At 32.8% G+C, this 17,440-nt stretch overlaps 1 protein-coding gene and 1 long non-coding RNA gene across 11 annotated transcripts in view; one reads left to right on the top strand and one right to left on the bottom strand.

The window, feature by feature from the left end:
• Window positions 1-12,942, top strand: part of LOC126889743 (uncharacterized) — a 74,101-nt gene extending 61,159 nt beyond the window's left edge. The window contains exon 3 of the long non-coding RNA XR_007700158.1: window positions 12,836-12,942. This is a non-coding gene — a long non-coding RNA (uncharacterized LOC126889743). The remainder of the gene's footprint in view (window positions 1-12,835) is intronic.
• LOC114329870 (golgin subfamily A member 6-like protein 22) overlaps window positions 1-17,440 on the bottom strand; it is a 482,825-nt gene that overhangs the window by 82,230 nt on the left and 383,155 nt on the right. The window lies entirely within an intron of this gene.

The raw sequence follows: 17,440 nt of genomic DNA on the forward strand, positions 1-17,440 counted from the left end.
ATGTGAAAATAATCAAATTATCAAAGTACAGTCGAACCCGCTTATTAGAATCCCTGTTATAGGAATATCCCGGTTTATGGAATATAAATTCGAGTTCCCGAAACGTTTCCATTTACTCCTTAATAAATTTATCCTTTTATTGGAATAGGTTCTAATTAGATAATACCGCTTATTAGCATATTTTGCAGGTCAACGACTATTTTTTTTTACCAATTTTACTAAAAATTTAAATTATGTTTGGTTATTATGGTCAGTCGTCAAGGATTATGGATTAGATATTATTAGGGTAATAAATATTTATTACTTTGTTACGAGTACCAATTCGATTTTTAGCCGACAAATGCATGGGTCATAAAGTAATTTTTATTTGTCTACACAAAGGCACTGTTGCCTGCTATAAAATTGTTAGAAGCAGTTTATTTAGAATTCACCCAGAGAGGCTTATGGCTTTGTTAAATTCAATTCATCCATTTCTTGCCGCCAATAAAAGTTCCATTCAACCAATGGATTAAGGATGACCGCACGGATTAACAACAAAAAGCTATAATTACCGATAATTTCTCAACAAAAAATAAGTAATTTTGTTATATGCATTTTAATAAGAAAATATTTACATATCTACATATTGCATACATTTTATATTAATTACCTACTGCTACTGTATTCATTCACATATATAATATAATGTAATTTGGTATTTAACACATACATAGATAAGTAGTAGTTACACTACTGTATTATTGACGTAAAAAGACCTAAAACCATTTACATATACTGATTATGTCGGTGTACATATATGATATACATATTGGCATAGTATGTAAAACTACACATTGGCATAGTATGTAAATAATATTATTACGTATATTCGGTACACTTATTTCGACTAGCCACCAATGATCGGTTATTAGAATATCCCGGTTATAAGAATATTTTTGCCTGGTACAAAGGCTATTCCAATAAGCGGGTTCGACTGTATTATTAATTATTAAAAAACCAAACAACCAGTCAGTTCTGACCAAATATAGAAGTGAGATAGATGAAAACCAAGGAGAAGCACCGTTGGACAAGCTCAGAGTTCCAAAACTGTTTAAAAACAATATTATTATTAAAAGGCAAATCGAAAATATTTACTTACATTGATTACAATAAGTAAATATTTTCGACGATGGCATAATATGCTGAAAGTACTTAGCTGATTTAATAAATTTATTTACACACTATCAGTCTTTTGAAAACATACACCAGTTCCCGTTTAGATTTATCTAAAAAAAGCCTACAACTGGAAAAAGTATGTAATTTTCTGTTCTTATAAATAATTTAATCTATTATAACAAAACAAAAGCAAGTTTGACATTTAATAATGCGTTAGTTCGATGGCTCTACTCGAGTCATTAGGGAACAAACAAAGAATGAAGGAAATTGCTCCATGGGAAGCCGAGAAAATGCATTTTGTTAACGTATACCGATTTTGAACTTTGAGGGTTACATTTTCTTCAACCTAATTTTTGAATGGAATTTTGCTATTTTTGGCAATTTTCACACGTATTATCGATAGTTTTTATCATAATAATATATGTTATGAGGATTTTAAAGATATGAAAATTGGTGTGGAGAAAGAGGACAAAAATAAAATGGTGATGGTTTGAAAATTATGATCCTATTTTTTATATATTTGCCGTAAATTCCGGTCAATTTTGACCGGTTGTATCTCAGGAACCACTCATCATAATTAAACGTCTTTTCTTTTAGGGGAAGCGTCCTGTCGCTTTCTTTTGAATACCGTTTTCATAATTTAATTTAGTTTAACATTTCCCGAGATATTCTATTTGTTTATAAACCAAAAAATTGTTGATAATTTTAAAATATTCCTGAGGCCGCTTAAATAGCTCAATTTCAATTCTGTAAAGTACGTTAGATAGGTATAGTGTCTTTTTATGAAAAAATCATAGTTATTCTTATGCATCATAATTATTGTCGTTATTATAGCGACCTAAATTTTTAATTAACATTTTAATTGTTTCTAAACTGTTCATTCAATTTCCATAGACTTCTGGAATTATAATACATACGGAAAGGGCTTTACGTTACCAAGTTATTTAATTATTGATTAACAACTACTTATCTAAAAGTTTAGTTGAAAATTAAAGATGTTGTTGGAAAAACCCGCTTTTTCCGGGGAAAGTTTTTGTCCAAGTAAATCGGAAAAAACACGTCTCTATGCAGAATTTAATTGCGGTGAATTTTTATTTGGATGTTTTTGGTCTAAAGTTAAAATCTGGAGTTATAGAGCAAAAATTGAAAAAAACACGATTTTCGGGCGCCATTTTGTTTATAAAAAAAGTAGCACACTATCTGCGGACTTTGCATATCTATATTATTAATACATACAATAATAAGATTCGATTCCAGCAATAAAATTGCTGGTAAATAACTTTTCCTTGTATTTTGCTAATTAGCCCAAAGTAAAGGAAGAAATATCTGTAGCTGGCTGTATACCATTAATTATTACAAGTAAAATTTAAAAAAACATTTTTATCCTGGTAAAAGGTATATTAGTTTAAAAAGCCCCTATAGGGATACAAACATAGAAACAAAACGTTTTCGCTATGTAACAAGAGCATCATCAGTAGTGTTGCCAGGTCAGATTTCTTTTTAATCGGTATATAAGCAAAAACAAATCGGGATTTAGGGTTGTACATCGGGACAAATAAACAACAATAGCCCAGTAAATATAACCGTTTTGGAGTGTCATTTTCAGAGTCAACTCCGAATTGTATAAAAATCTGGTTTTAGGTTCTACTTACTGTCTACTTCAAAGTTGTCCTTGTACCGTTGGTTGCTTTTACTTGGGGGGTGACTGTTACAGTTATTCCTTCTCAGGGGTAAAAAAACGCGCGTTTAAAGTAAGTCCCAAAATGGATCAACAGACAAACTCTAAAAACTTTTGTTCTATATAATTTTTAAACTTTAAGTCAATACTTTTCGAGTAATTTTATCGAAAAAAATATTCTTAGCCAAAATGTAGCTTTTAAAAAAGCAAAAAAAAATTGTATGTTCAGAAAGTCTATAAAACCAGTAAAAGCAAAGTTGTAGCACATCAAAAATACGTTCTTATTCGTCAAATTCCAAATCGAATTTTTCAACTTGAAATAACCAAAAAATTAAGCAATTTTCGTGCAAAACCTATTAACATTTTTTAAAGTGTTTAAAAAATCTTTAATTTTGTTTTATATAAAAGTCTCTAGCATTAAAACTAAGCGAGTTACGCTCAAAATAAAGTTGGCTCCTTTTTTTGGTAAAAAAAAAAATCGTGAAAATCTCCCCCTATTTAACACCGTAAATAAAAATAATCGTTACCGCTTTACCATTTACTTTATATGTGTATTGTTTATATGATCTGTAAGGATTACCGGTTGGGAGTGCTTAGTTTTAAAAAAAATTGTTTTATACTAAAAAAAAATTCCTAAAATATTGGAAAGTGCCCTTTTTTTTCGAAATAACTTAAAAAGTATTATGGATACTAAAAATCTCAAGGAGTAAAAAGTAGGTGGGTTTTGCTTTTTTAAATATAATAGATTCATTTTGTTTTTCTGTAAGACAAAAATTTGTCCAAAAAAAATTTACCAAAAAAAGGAGTCCACTTGATTTTGAGCATAACTCGCTTAGTTTTGATGCTAGAAACTTTTTTAAAACATAAAAATATAGCTTTATTAAAAAAGTTTTAATTGTTTTTTTCCGAAAAGTGCTTCATTTTTTGGTTATTTCAAGTTGAAATATTTGATTTGGAATTTGACGAATAAGAACGTATTTTTCATGAGCTACAACTTTGCTTTTACTGGGTCTATAAACTTTACGAGTTCACAATTTTTTTTTCGGTTTTTATATTATGCTACATTTTTGCTAAGAATATTTTTTCGGTCAAATACTTTCTTTTTGAGTTATTTGTGAAAATCGCCGAAACGGCGATTAACTCGAAAGTATTAAATAAGTTAAAATTCTATAGAACTAAAATTGCTTAGAATTAATCAATTTATCCATCTCTGGAATTAATTTAAACGCGTGGTTTTTCACCCCCGAGTAAAAGCAACCAACGGCACAAGCCGTCCAAATTTTCATGCAATTCCGAGTTGATCCTGAAAATTACACGGTATCGCCGTATTTCCCGTTCATTTACTGGACTACAAGGTGTTTCTATAATCTGTATTTAATCTTACATAATAATAATAATCAGACGAAATTACAAAAAAAAATCGTAGATAAGTAAATTATTTATTTTTTATTAAAATTATATTTTTCATCCGATTTTGCCGCTTAGGAGTGCCTTGTTTTTATAACATAGTTATAAAATTCACTGCAAGTCCTCCTGAAATTGGTTTCCGCGGGTGAAAATCGAGACATTTAGTGTCCCGATCAGGTACAAGTCGGTACGCGTCCCCAGACCCCTGAAAATCGGGACGTCCCGCGCAAATCGGGACACCTGGTAACGCTAATCATCAGTGTTACAAGCACATGGTGAGCCACCCAAAAATACAAAGGTTGAAACCTTTTACAAATAGACTAAAAGTCTTCTATAAATATAAACATCCTAAAATCCAAAGAATGGATAAAAATTCCTATGGATGCGGCTTTAGGGCAACATATGACTCCCACAGGTGGTAGACAACTAGAGTTGCCTGTCACCTCTTATAACACAATGAACTAATTAATTGACCCACTTACCACCTGTGGGAGTCATATGTTGCCCTAAAGCCACATCCATAGGAATTTTATCCTTCCTTTGGGTTTTAGGATGTGTATATTTATATGTCTTTTAATATACAGTGCGGTGGAATAAGTGTTGCCCCCCCCCTGTTAACTTGTTTATTTTAAGAATATAAGCAAAACGCTCGGACAGGTCGATTTTTAAACTAATCATAGTATATTATAGCATCAACGTTTCGAACTTTACGCGATCCCTCTTCAGGTGACAGGTATAACTTTGATTTTTTAAAATGGTAAGGTACATCATGTGACACCTCATTTAACAGCTTTTGAAATACTGATTTCAAAAATGTATAATACTTTAACCGTTTTTGAGATAGTTCGCGAAAAAATTTCGGTCGAACTCTTTTTAAACGCATTTATTTTTTTCGAATTCTGAGGAAACTAATAATTATTTTTGAAAAATTTAAACGCAGAATGAAAGAATTAGATTATTACCGAGGGCTGACAGTCCCTTAGAATAAACAAAACGTCTCTTTTGAATGAAATATTTGAAATTAAAAATCACACTAAATTTTCTCTTTTTTTCACCACTGTGACTTATTGAAATAAACATTATAGGAGTTCTCAGTGACTTTCGACCATCGAGAATACTATAATATTTCATTCTGCGTTTAAATTTTTCAAAAATATTCATTACTTTTTTGAGGATTCGAAAAAAATGATTGCATTTAGAAAGAATTCGACCGAAATTTTGCGTCTACGCTCTCAAACAGGATTAAAGTATTGTACATTTTTGAAATCAGTATTTTAAGAGCTTTTAAATGAGATGTCACATGATGTCCTTTCCCATTTAAAAAAATTAAAGTTATAGCTGCCACCTGAAGAGGGATCGCGTAAAGTTCGAAACGTTGATGCTATAATATACTATGGTTAGTTTAAAAATCGACCTGTCCGAGCGTTTTGCTTATATTCTTAAAATAAACAAGTTAACAGGGGGGGGGCAACACTTATTCCACCGCACTGTATTTGTAAAAGGTTTCAACCTTTGTATTGTTGGGTGGCTCACCATGCGCTTGTAACACTAATGGTGCTCTTGTTACAGAGCGAAAACGTTTTGTTTATATGTCTGTAGCCCTATAGGGGCTTTTAATATACCTTTTACCACGACAAAAATTGTTATTAAATTTTACTCATCATTTATAATTATGATGAACAAGATGAAACGGCGACTATTTTTAAAAAAGCTTTCGATGAAATGGAAGACGACGAGTGTGATAAGTCTGATAATCACATCGCAGATGATGCGGACGAAATTTTGGTCTGCGATGTCTTGATGGACGCTCAGGACGAAGTCATAACACCTGGTGCATCAGAAACAGCAAAGCGAGGGAGATTGCGCTAAATTTCTAAATAAATGCATAACATGTGGATTAGGCCTACAACAGGGGAAATTACAATTTAAAAAAATGCGCCGCTTACTGTACCTCCAGTTGGTGTGGACATGAGTTTTTTTTAAACGTTGATTGCAATGTACAGTTACGGTCACTGAATAGTTTACACTTTAATTTTTATATTGTAATACTGTAAAATTGCAGTGTCGTACGGATTTGATAAATGTCAAAGTCAAAAAATCTCAAAAAGTCAATGCTTGTCAAAAATTTCGTGAGTGTTGAAAAATAAAATAATAAACTAAACCATATTAAGACCATAATCCATTCTATTCAACAAAACTTCTTTCTATATTTTCCATTTTGATAAATTTTGTAAAATTTATTTTTAATATTTTGATTTTTTAATTTTAGCTTATTCTAGGTACACCACTGGCAACGTCACTTTGACGCAAGAGGTGCATTTAAACGAGGTAAAAATTTAAAAAATCGGCTCCTAGATAAGCCTGCCTGTATACTATTTACTGGCCGTAACTGTACCTACTTTGCGGCGCTCGTACGCCAAAAACGATTGATTTTATGAAAAAAATAAATTATAAATACATGAATTGTAGGAATTTTTTTCTAGTTTATTTTTGTACATAAATGTTTTTTTTTTTTTCGTAAAACGGCAACTGGGATTGCTGAACACGAATACGGCATCCGAACTTACTCCCGGAATACCTGGTGCCCACGATCACCGCCAAGGACGTCATCTTCTGGATTTTCGAAGGTTTTCGGCACTGAATGCACGTAAATAGATTACTAGGCAGTTCTTGGGGTCGCTGAATACAAATACGTCATCAGAACTGACACCCGGGCCACTTAGTGCTTAAGGTCACTACTAAGGCATGTCATCTTCTGAAGTTTGGAGGGATTTTGGGCACCAGATGCACCGAGGGTCATTTCTGATGGCATGCGGGTTCAGCAACACCAAAAATCTCCTAATAATCTGTTTGCAAAAAGTACCGAAACCCTCGAAACTCCAGGTGACGTGCCTTAGCAGTGAATTTGGGTACCTGGTGCTCTGGTGGTCGATTCTGATAGCGTATTCATCTTCAGCGACCCCATAAACCCCCGAGTAACAAAATCTGACCCTTAATATATCTCTTTTGACATTTTTATGTGCTTTTGGATACATTTTATGCTCTTTAAAATGCAACTATGCATTTCCAACCGATTTTCTTAGTAGAGTTAGGTAGTAGACCTTTTTCTTGACATCATTCTAATTTGACAGCTAACGCTCAATAATCGAGCACGGCACATGAAGAAGAATCACAAAAGTTTTAAGCCGGTGGTCTCCAATAGACGCTGTAGGCTGTCTATTGGAGTCTATAGCTGCAATAAATCACTAAGAGATGAGGGACTAGCTATTGAATCCCTTAAGAACGGAGGCGAAACTCTGATCCTCAGACATATGAAAGTTTTAAAATTACGCTTACGAGAAAAGTCCGATTTAAGAGGATGGAAGAATATACCAATCTCAAGGCACTCAACAATTAAAAGCACTTTAAAACTTTGAAAATACCAAGACTGTGATCCTAACTGTAGCTGTACAGATAATATTGCCGACGTAACAAGAAATTTATAAAATCCTAAATAAATCAATGTATTAAAAACAGTAGCTAAAATTTCTACAATAGTCCAGGGTTATAATGTTTTTACACTTCAACAGCCAGGGTACTGAAGCGTTTTTTTACAGGTAATACCTATAAGAACAAATTGTAACTATTTCTTGCGCAGGATCTGGTGGCCATTTTTATTTATAGACAATTTAGTGTCAAAAAACGGCTTTTTTCCTTTTTTTTAATTGATTTAAAACAGTGAAACTTATCGTTTTTTCAGTACAAACATCTTGGATAGCACGGAAAAAGCTTTAAAATGGCTTATTTCAAATTTGATATACATTTGTATATTTGTATATTAATATAATTGCAAAAAAAATCGAAATTGCAAAAAAGTTATTTTGCAATAACTTTTGTAAATATTAGTGTACAGCTTTGAAATTTTTGTCAAATGAGGGTTTCATTTGATTAAATTTTATTCAAATTGTTTATCTCAGAGAGCTTTTTTTGCAATAACCTAAGTCAGAAAAAAATGGCGTCATAACCACTCCACAGGAGTCAAATGAAAGATCATGAGCTAAATTTTAAAATTGGTTTGAAAAAGGTAAATAAAAACTGTATTAGTAATAAATAATTATGCAAAATTATCGTCAATTTTGAAAATTTTATCACATATTAACCTTCTGATGACTAACTTTTTTTTGTTACACGGATGACCAACGGGGGTAAAAAATGACCCCAAGTCAAAAATGACAATTTTTACAAACAAATTAAGTTGTTTTAAGAAATAAAATAATGTATTCGTAATTTTAATATTAGTATTGTATCAATAAATGATAAATAAATATTAGTAAAACATATATTTTAATCACAACTGAACCAAAACAGGAATCATCATTCTGAACATAGAACTAAAGAAATTTTAAAATATACACTAATTTACGTCGCCACAGGTTTTAACAAACAACTCTGTAATTTTTTGTAACACTGTAATAATTTTTTTTGCAATTTCCATTTTTTTTGCAATTATATTAACATACAAATATGCAAATGAGTAAGTATATCAAATTTGAAATGAGCCATTTTAAAGCTTTTTCCGTGCTATCCAAGATGTTTGTACTGAAAAAACGATAAGTTTCACTGTTTTAAATTAATTAAAAAAAGGAAAAAGGCCGTTTTTTGACACTAAATTGTATACAAATAAAAATGGTCACCAGATCCTACGCAGAAAATAGTTACAATTTGTTCTTATAGATACTACCTGTAAAAAACGCTTCAGTACCCTGGCTGTTGAAGTGTAAAAACATTATAACCCTGGACTATTGTAGAAATTTCAGCTACTGTTTTTAGTACATTGATTTATTTTGGATTTTATAAATTTCTTGTTACCTCAGCAATATTATATGTACAGCTAGAGTTAGGATCACGGTCTAAGTATTTTCTAAGTTTTAAAGTGCTTTGAATTGTTGAGTGCCTTGAGATTGGTATATTCTTCGATCCTCTTAAATTGGACTTTTCTCGTAAGCGTAATTTCAAAACTTTCATGTGTCTTGAGGATCAGAGTTTCGCCTTCGTTCTTAAGGGACTCAATAGCTAGTCCCTCACCTCTTAGTGATTTATTGTCTTTTATCATAGCCATTGTACGCAGCCTACAGCGTCTATTGGAGACCACCGGCTTAAAACTTTTGTGATTCTTTTTCATGTGCCGTGCTCGATTATCGAACGTCGGCTGTCAAATTGGCTATAGTAATTTTGTTGACGGCAGCTCGGAAAAGGAATGCAGAGAATCTGTTAAACCATTCCCTCAGGTTTCTAAGCCATGACGTTCTTCTTCGATCTGGCCCGCTTCTTCCGTCTACCTTGCATTGTATTATTAAATGGAGTATGTGTATATCTCTCTGGTTGTCGCATAACATGGCCAAAATAATAAAGTTTTCGATTTTTAACTGTTTTGGCGACTTTCGTGACTTCTTCCATCCGATGCAAAACAACTTCGTTACGAACTCTATCCACCCAACTTATTCCTAGGTTTCTATTATATGGCCAGATTTCAAACACTTCCAGTTTCTTGAAAAGTGTATTAAATACCTTAAAGTCCAACCTTCAACACCGTACAAAAGAGTAGAGAACACATAACATCTCACTAATTTAATTTTCAGATTCAAAGTAATATTGTTTCCACATAAAAGTTTCTTTATCTTAAAGAATGCAGCTCTGGCCGTCTCTATACGTATTCTAATTTCTTTGCGCATGTCCCAGTTCTCATTTAGAGTACAACCAAGGAAGGTGATATTCTCTAGTTGTTCACCATAAGCTGTTATAACTTCCGATTGCATTGGCGCCTTACTGACAATCATCACCTTGGTCTTTGCGGTGTTTAGCTTGAGTCCATATTCATCACACGGTGTGGCAATCCTATTAATCAGATATTGAAGTTTTTCGTATGTAGAAGTCTTGGAGGTGTCACCAGGAAAGTGTACCAATAAGTTTTCAATTTAGAAATCTTTTAGTAATATTTTTAATATTTTCAATATTAATAATTTACTATTAGGATTGAAGACTATTAGGATTGAAAACTACTTCGTCTTTCAATGCCAGATGGCGCTAGCCACCTACTATCATCACTTCAGTTGTAATGGGTGGGAAAACCTCTCGATACGAATCAGTTAAAATAAGGAGAACAGTGCCTTCGTTCTTTCCGATGAAGGCTCCAATAAGAGCCGAAAATCGCGATTCAAGGGACTGGACTGCACTCCGTATTCTAATTGAAAAGTAAGATTGTTTTGCCTTCGCATTGCAACTGAATAAAAATGGTATACATTTTTATTTTTATATTATAGTCGTATTACTCCGTAGAGTAACTAGGTGCATTTTTCCGTTGGAACTTTACCAGCTGCAGACGGGGGATGTGAATTGCATAGTGTAAAATTCCTTCCCTCTCGTCTTCACTGCAGCATCCATTTGACTTGCAAATTGTAGAAGTCTTGGAGGTGTCACCAGGAAAGTGTACCAATAAGTTTTCAATTTAAAAATATTTTAGTAATATTTTTAATATTTTCAATATTAATAATTTACTATTAGGATTGAAAACTAATTCGTCTTTCAATGCCAGATGGCGCTAGCCACCTACTATCATCACTTCAGTTGCAATGGGTGGGAAAACCTCTCGATGAGAATCAGTTAAAATATGGAGAACAGTGCCTACGTTCTTTCCGATGAAGGCTCCAATAAGAGCCGAAAATCGCGATTCAAGGGACTGGACTGCACTCCGTATTCTAATTGAAAAGTAAGATTGTTTTGCCTTCGCATTGCAACTGAATAAAAATGGTATACATTTTTATTTTTATTTTTCGTATTTGTTTGGAATTATCCCCGTGTCATCCGAGTATCTCAAATTATGAATATGAAAACAAACTGCTTTACTGAAAACAAACTCAGGATAAATGTTAAATATTAGTGGGGACAAAATGCAGACCTGCCTTACACCTCTTCGTATTTGAATTTCTTCAGAAGTGTCCCGTACAATCCTCATGTTGATGACAGTAAATATTTTTAATAATGCGTAGGTCTTTATCACCAATATCCACCTGCTGAATAATGACAATAAATTTAGCATGCTTTACTAGATCAAAGGCCTTCTCAAAGTCAATGAAACACATATGAACCGGATGTCCGACATTTTTGCATCTCTGTACTATAACCTGAATAATAAATGGTGCTTCTCTGGTTCCAAGGTTCTTGCGGAATACAAACTGTGTCTCACCAAGTTTTGGTACACCCTAGAGAGCAAAATTATTTAGTGATTGCTTTGTGCAATTCTCGATTTATCCTTCGTATTCCTACTTTACTTGTGTTGTGTTTATAATATCTTTTATATTTTGATGTTATTCGTTAAGATTTTTGTTTGACTGCTGCATTTCTCTTCGTTTTTTTATTTTTGGACAATATTTCTTTGATCTTTCTCAGATAGCTTATGTAATGCATTCATTGAGAACACATAAAAATATTCATATTAGAAAATAAAACAATGAATAATCAAAATAGATTTTATTGAACACAGTGCCCAAAATATAACCATCTCACAAAACACAATCTTCTGTGCAAAAATAACAATAAAAATAATTTGTTTTACGTACGTAACTCAACATGGCAGTACATCTCTTCAAAATAAACTATATATAAAAAATACAATCAATTATGTGCACATAATTAAATTCAGTTAATAAAATAAGATTAGCAGGAAAGAAGAATGTAGGTAGTAGAAATTATTAGACGGAGAGGTTTTGGTTATTCGGTAATTTCTGTGATTTCTGGCTTCTCTTGTTCTTTCTCAGGAGACTGAGCTTTCTCAACTTTTGCAGCTGTAAGGAAAGAAAACCAATGATATTAATATACACACTGGTTAGAACTTAAAAGAAAGCGATGATGTTATTATTAAAATTTTTATTAGCCAAAAGCCTATATCTATATTAGTAAGCTAAATTGATCAATGCATGTTATAATATTAATTATTCATATTATTGGATGAACCTTAACATGTTAGAAGAATATTTTATTTAATATGATCCTTGCTGATACAAAGAGTGATTCAATAAAAAATATATATCTTGTAACGATATGCCTTCAGCCTGGCATTAAGCAGATCAACAGCAGAGAACCGCACGCGCTTCGATACCAGCGCAACTCCACTACATGCCGTCGATGGAACCAAGGAGTGATGGCTACCGAAAGTGTATTTAAGAAGAGAAACGATGAGGATGAGATCAGTTCCATCAATGTACTACATTGAAAGAAACTCAACCAGCGGCTGCCAGCAGGCGGCCGACCAGCGACAATTATGCGATGGAATAAACCGGAACTCTGCCGAGTTGGAAGTGCTCTGTAGTAAAGAGTTGTTTCGACGGAACTGTAACCGCAGTAAGCGGTAGCTCCCATCTACTACCAGGAGCTGGCGGATGGGTAACTGTGTGCCAATGTTTTATTGTGATTACACCGGATTGGAGTGTAATGGGCTGCGAGTCTGTGTGTAATTATGTATATGTATTTATTCCGTATAGCGTGATTGTTTCCTGTATTTTACTGATATTGTTAATACGCTTTTGATAATAGTAAATGCAATTTAGCTTTCTTTTGCAGACATCCGCCAAGAGAGCATTCTCCGGAACGGGACGAAGATAGAATACTATTTTATTTTGTTATTTTAATTTTAGTGTATATAAATATCCTCAATACATTTATTTTATTTTAACCTGTATTTTACTGAGTCTTTTGCCTTAAAGAACTACCAGTCACAATCTAACACATTTATAGTTAAGCTATAAAGTAAATCTAAAGAACATATCCGAACGCAAGAACGAGGTCAAATGTCTAGGAGTAATATTAGATAAGCGGTTTATATGGAATGCTCATTTGGAAAGAATAACCAACAAAACAAAGCTTACTCTTTGCATATGTCCAAGGATATCGGGAAAAACATGGTGTATGCAACCCAAATGGACATAATAGCTATATATGACTTGTCAGTAAGTTGTCTAACTTTATGTCAGAATATACAATTACGTGTGGCGCACTAATGTAGTGATCTACATGTGAACAAAAGATCATCAAAGAGAAGCTGAATAAGGCTCATCAGGAACGATGTCAACTACCCCAAGAGCCTCCATGGAGGTCATACTTAACTTCCATGCATTACATATATGGTCGGAGAAGAACGCGAAGTTAGAAAAATACAAAAGATGGATAAGACCCTAGAAAGCAGTGTAAAAGGATAACGGGATCAAATTTGGGGAGACAATTAAAAATCAGCCAGAGTTGAAAATGGTACCAGATACCATTGGCAACGAATTTCATAATGGCACATCAATAACGGTACACTGACAACTATAGGACTAATAAAGAAGTTGAAGTATACGGAGGGAAACCAAGGCTCAACCTTAGCGGAAGCCTAGATATCACTTTACTATCTTCCAAGTAAAAATTTATGATATATAGTGTTATATTTCTATTTGATATGAAAATTAAATTTTGATAATTATAAACAAAATTCACTTTAATATAAAATATTTTTAATTTTCTCAACCTCGGGCATATAAATTTAGAACAACCTGTATACAACAAATTGTTATATGTAATTTTAAGAAGTGATTAGAATAAGCGTACGAAACTCGGAACAATGTGCTTAGAATAAACAAAGTGAATGACGCGTACCATTATCGTTTTTTCGCGGAAGGTCGATCATTAGCCTATGCTAAATAAAACTCAGTGAAATAGATGATAGTTCATTATCGTTTTTCGCGGAAGGTTTCGATCATTAGCCTATGCTAAATAAGACTCATTTGAAAGAGAGAATAGGTCATTAAAATTTGTAAATAGTTAGAAAGTATTTTAGAATGGGAATTAAATATTTTCTTTTGAAATCCATTAAGCATATTTAGAAAGATTAAAAATTGGTTTTGAGGAATATTACGAATGAGAGTTGGTGGTGGAAGATTGATTTGTGAATCTGGAAGGGATATTTAGAAAGTAGGGGAATGGATGACAAAGTGAGATCAGAATGTTTTGAGCTGTCGAGAAGTGAAGTCGAGTAGTAGACGGTAGTGTACGGAGAGTGAGAAAGCCGATGTAGTTCCGTGAGTGTGGAGTATCTATCGTGGAACGAGAAGTAGGCCAGGTCGAGAGTAAAAGAACCTCCTTGAGCCAAGAGTGTCCCGGTAGCTGATAGCAGTTTCGAGAAAGGTAGAACACAGCATCACGACAGACGCAGGAACGAGAGCTATACGAGCTAGTTTTTCAAAGGAGAACATTACTGGAAGCCAGGACGAGGTTTGATCGCAGCCAAGGATAGCAGGAAACGGGTCTTGTGTGAGAACATTTTCAGTTCACCAGGAAAAGGTCAGTCTCATTTGTTTGGACATGAATGTATGGGTTTTTCGTATCAAATTCCACATAAAAAATTGAATAACATAATCAGTAATATCAGAAAAGCTTCATCAAACTTAAATAGAGTTGTTCCTAATAACTCCTAATAGTTAAATGTTAATAAAAACTTTCAATTGAAAACCAAAAGGAAATAAGATTCCCATTTGTAAATGTTATGTTTAAGAATAATAAGAAATAGCAAATATTAAGCATTGATTGCCTTTTAAATAAAATAAAAAATATTTTGATTATAATTGTAACCCATATGTGTATTTTTTTTACTCTTTTCTTTTCTATCCCGATTAGGAACCATTAAGAAATATTTAGAAGCCACGAAAGTAAGTAATTAATTTATAATTCGCCCTGAGATTGAAAACATATTGATATGTGATCTGGTTAATTAATTAGATTAGTATTAATACATTGATTAAATTAAGTGACATATAAGAATATTATCTCATATCAATAATCAAGATCACATCAATAGGTATGCCTGCAGGAAATAAAAAAGGGGAACTGCAGGGACAGATCTATAAAAATAATCATACCTGTTAGCCTTCGAAGACAAGCTCTAGAGGTCTACTAGAAATTACTAGAGATCATCTGCTAAGTCTCTACTAGGTCTCATAACAGGATACTACAATCTCAAGGGGCACATCGACAACATGGACTGACAGAAAATGCGAATTTAAAATTTTGTCAAGCTAATGACGAGACATGGGAACATGTTCTATACAACTGTCCAGAGTTGATAACTTGAGTCTAAGAATGTGCCACAATAGACCTCTTAGGTTGTGGAAGGGTGATTAAGCGTCTAATCACATTGAACCTAACCTAACCATCGCGTATCGTTTGATGGAATCTCAAATATTATATCTTACACAACTACAGATGATTTCAAACGGGCTTTCTACCTGGCAAAGACACTAGAGAAGAGAATTGAAATATAAAACAAATTGTCTGATTGACGAATTTCTCTCGTCGAGACTTCTATACACTTGCCACATTTTCATCTGTTAAGTACTCATGAACTTGTCAAATTTGTTTGAACAAACAAATTTGATTCAAATTTGTTCGTCAAACGAACAAATGTTTCAAGACTTTATGGCATCTTTGTTCATTGTGAGTTATTTGAAACTTTATGGATATTTGATCTATTAACTTTAAATTTAACAAGGATTTTTCGTGGCAAAACAGGGATGTAATTTATGTACCAAGAAACGTTTCTATATTTTAGGAATTTTCATTTAAAAGTTATCGCATAGGCTTATAGACAAATAGACAACGATACCATTCCTCTCTGGTCGGTAAATAAGAATAAAAGTAAAAAAGGAATATAATATTTATGTATGTATGTAAATGGTTATACAAGTAAAAAGGCATGACATAATTATGAATAAAGATATAGTGAGTGCCGTAAACCTAACTGTCTTTAGATGAAATATCTAGTAAAATCAGAGTAGTAAGGCAGTGCGGCGATAACGGGCCTGCAAGGGATAACTTCGGGCGCGCGCAACTGTTTAGGGGCGTCAAAATGGCTTTTTTTTCGGCTGGTGTTACACAAAATACCAAAATAGAGGGCGCCTATACTTTTGTAGGCGGGCACTTTATACCATGGTGCCGGGACTGAGTAAGAGAAATCTGAAAATAAATTGTATCAACGAAAAATGTTTAAGACGTTTAATTGTTAATGGATGAAAAATGCATGCATAAAAAAACTCTACTCTAGTAAATATATCTATGAATAATAAGAAATATACATATAGCACTGAAATGTTGGATAAAATAAAAACAATTAAAATACAGGTATTGCGTGAACATTTTGTTAGAACTATAGCTATACAAAAAAGTAATTCTTAAAAAATTTTGAATAACATTGGTAAAATTTTATTATTAAAAACAAAACTTATTTATCTATTAAATATAAAAAACGGTAGTCCAGTTTATTTTAATACAGTGCGATATATTATAAAAACAACTTAAAAATGTGCAAAAATATACATACAAAAAAATTCTTGTAAAATCGAAGAAACTAATATTGCTTTTTTTGCCGCATATTGCAGAATATTTAAAAATGCAAGAACGAGTTTAGTATAGCCTCATAGGAAATATCCCAGGCTAATATAAAAGCAAAAAGATTAATATAGCATTCCGATTACTACGCAAAAATAATATTAAAGCTTTAGAAAACTAAAGTCAGAGTATTTACAGCTCCCGGAACGAACCATGGCCGATGAGAAACGCTGTCGTCGGTCGTACGAATACCTGAAGAAGAAGGATACGAAGGATATAGACCGATCAAAGAACAATCTGACCCCAAAAAAATAAAGGAAGGATGAAAATTTGGGAATAGCTAGTTGAAATTGTCTATTATTATATAAGAAAAAGTTTACAATTCTACATCCCCTCCATTTTTCAAAAATAGAAGGGAATAGCCCCTCTCGAAGGTGGAAAATATACATTCAAAACAAGTACGGAATTGGATAAAATGACTAATTTTAAGCAACTTTTGTTCTATAGAGTTTTTTCCCTAAGTCAATACTTTTCGAGTTATTTGCAAGTGAATATTTTCATTTTCAACAGAAAAAAACATGTTTTTGGACGGTTTTTCGGAGATAACTCAAAGAGTAAGTATTTCAGCGAAAAAAGTATGCTTAGCAAAAACATAGCTTATAACAAACTAAAAAAATGGTGTATGCTTGAGGTCTGTAGACCCAGTAGAAGCAGAGTTGTAGCTAATCAAAATTAGGTTCTTCTTCATAAAATTCCAAATCGAATATTTCAATGTGAAATAACCCAAAAATGGAGCACTTTTGGGCGAAA

This window comes from Diabrotica virgifera, chromosome 8 (genome assembly GCF_917563875.1).
Source record: "Diabrotica virgifera virgifera chromosome 8, PGI_DIABVI_V3a".
In the NCBI taxonomy this organism is placed as follows: domain Eukaryota; kingdom Metazoa; phylum Arthropoda; class Insecta; order Coleoptera; family Chrysomelidae; genus Diabrotica; species Diabrotica virgifera.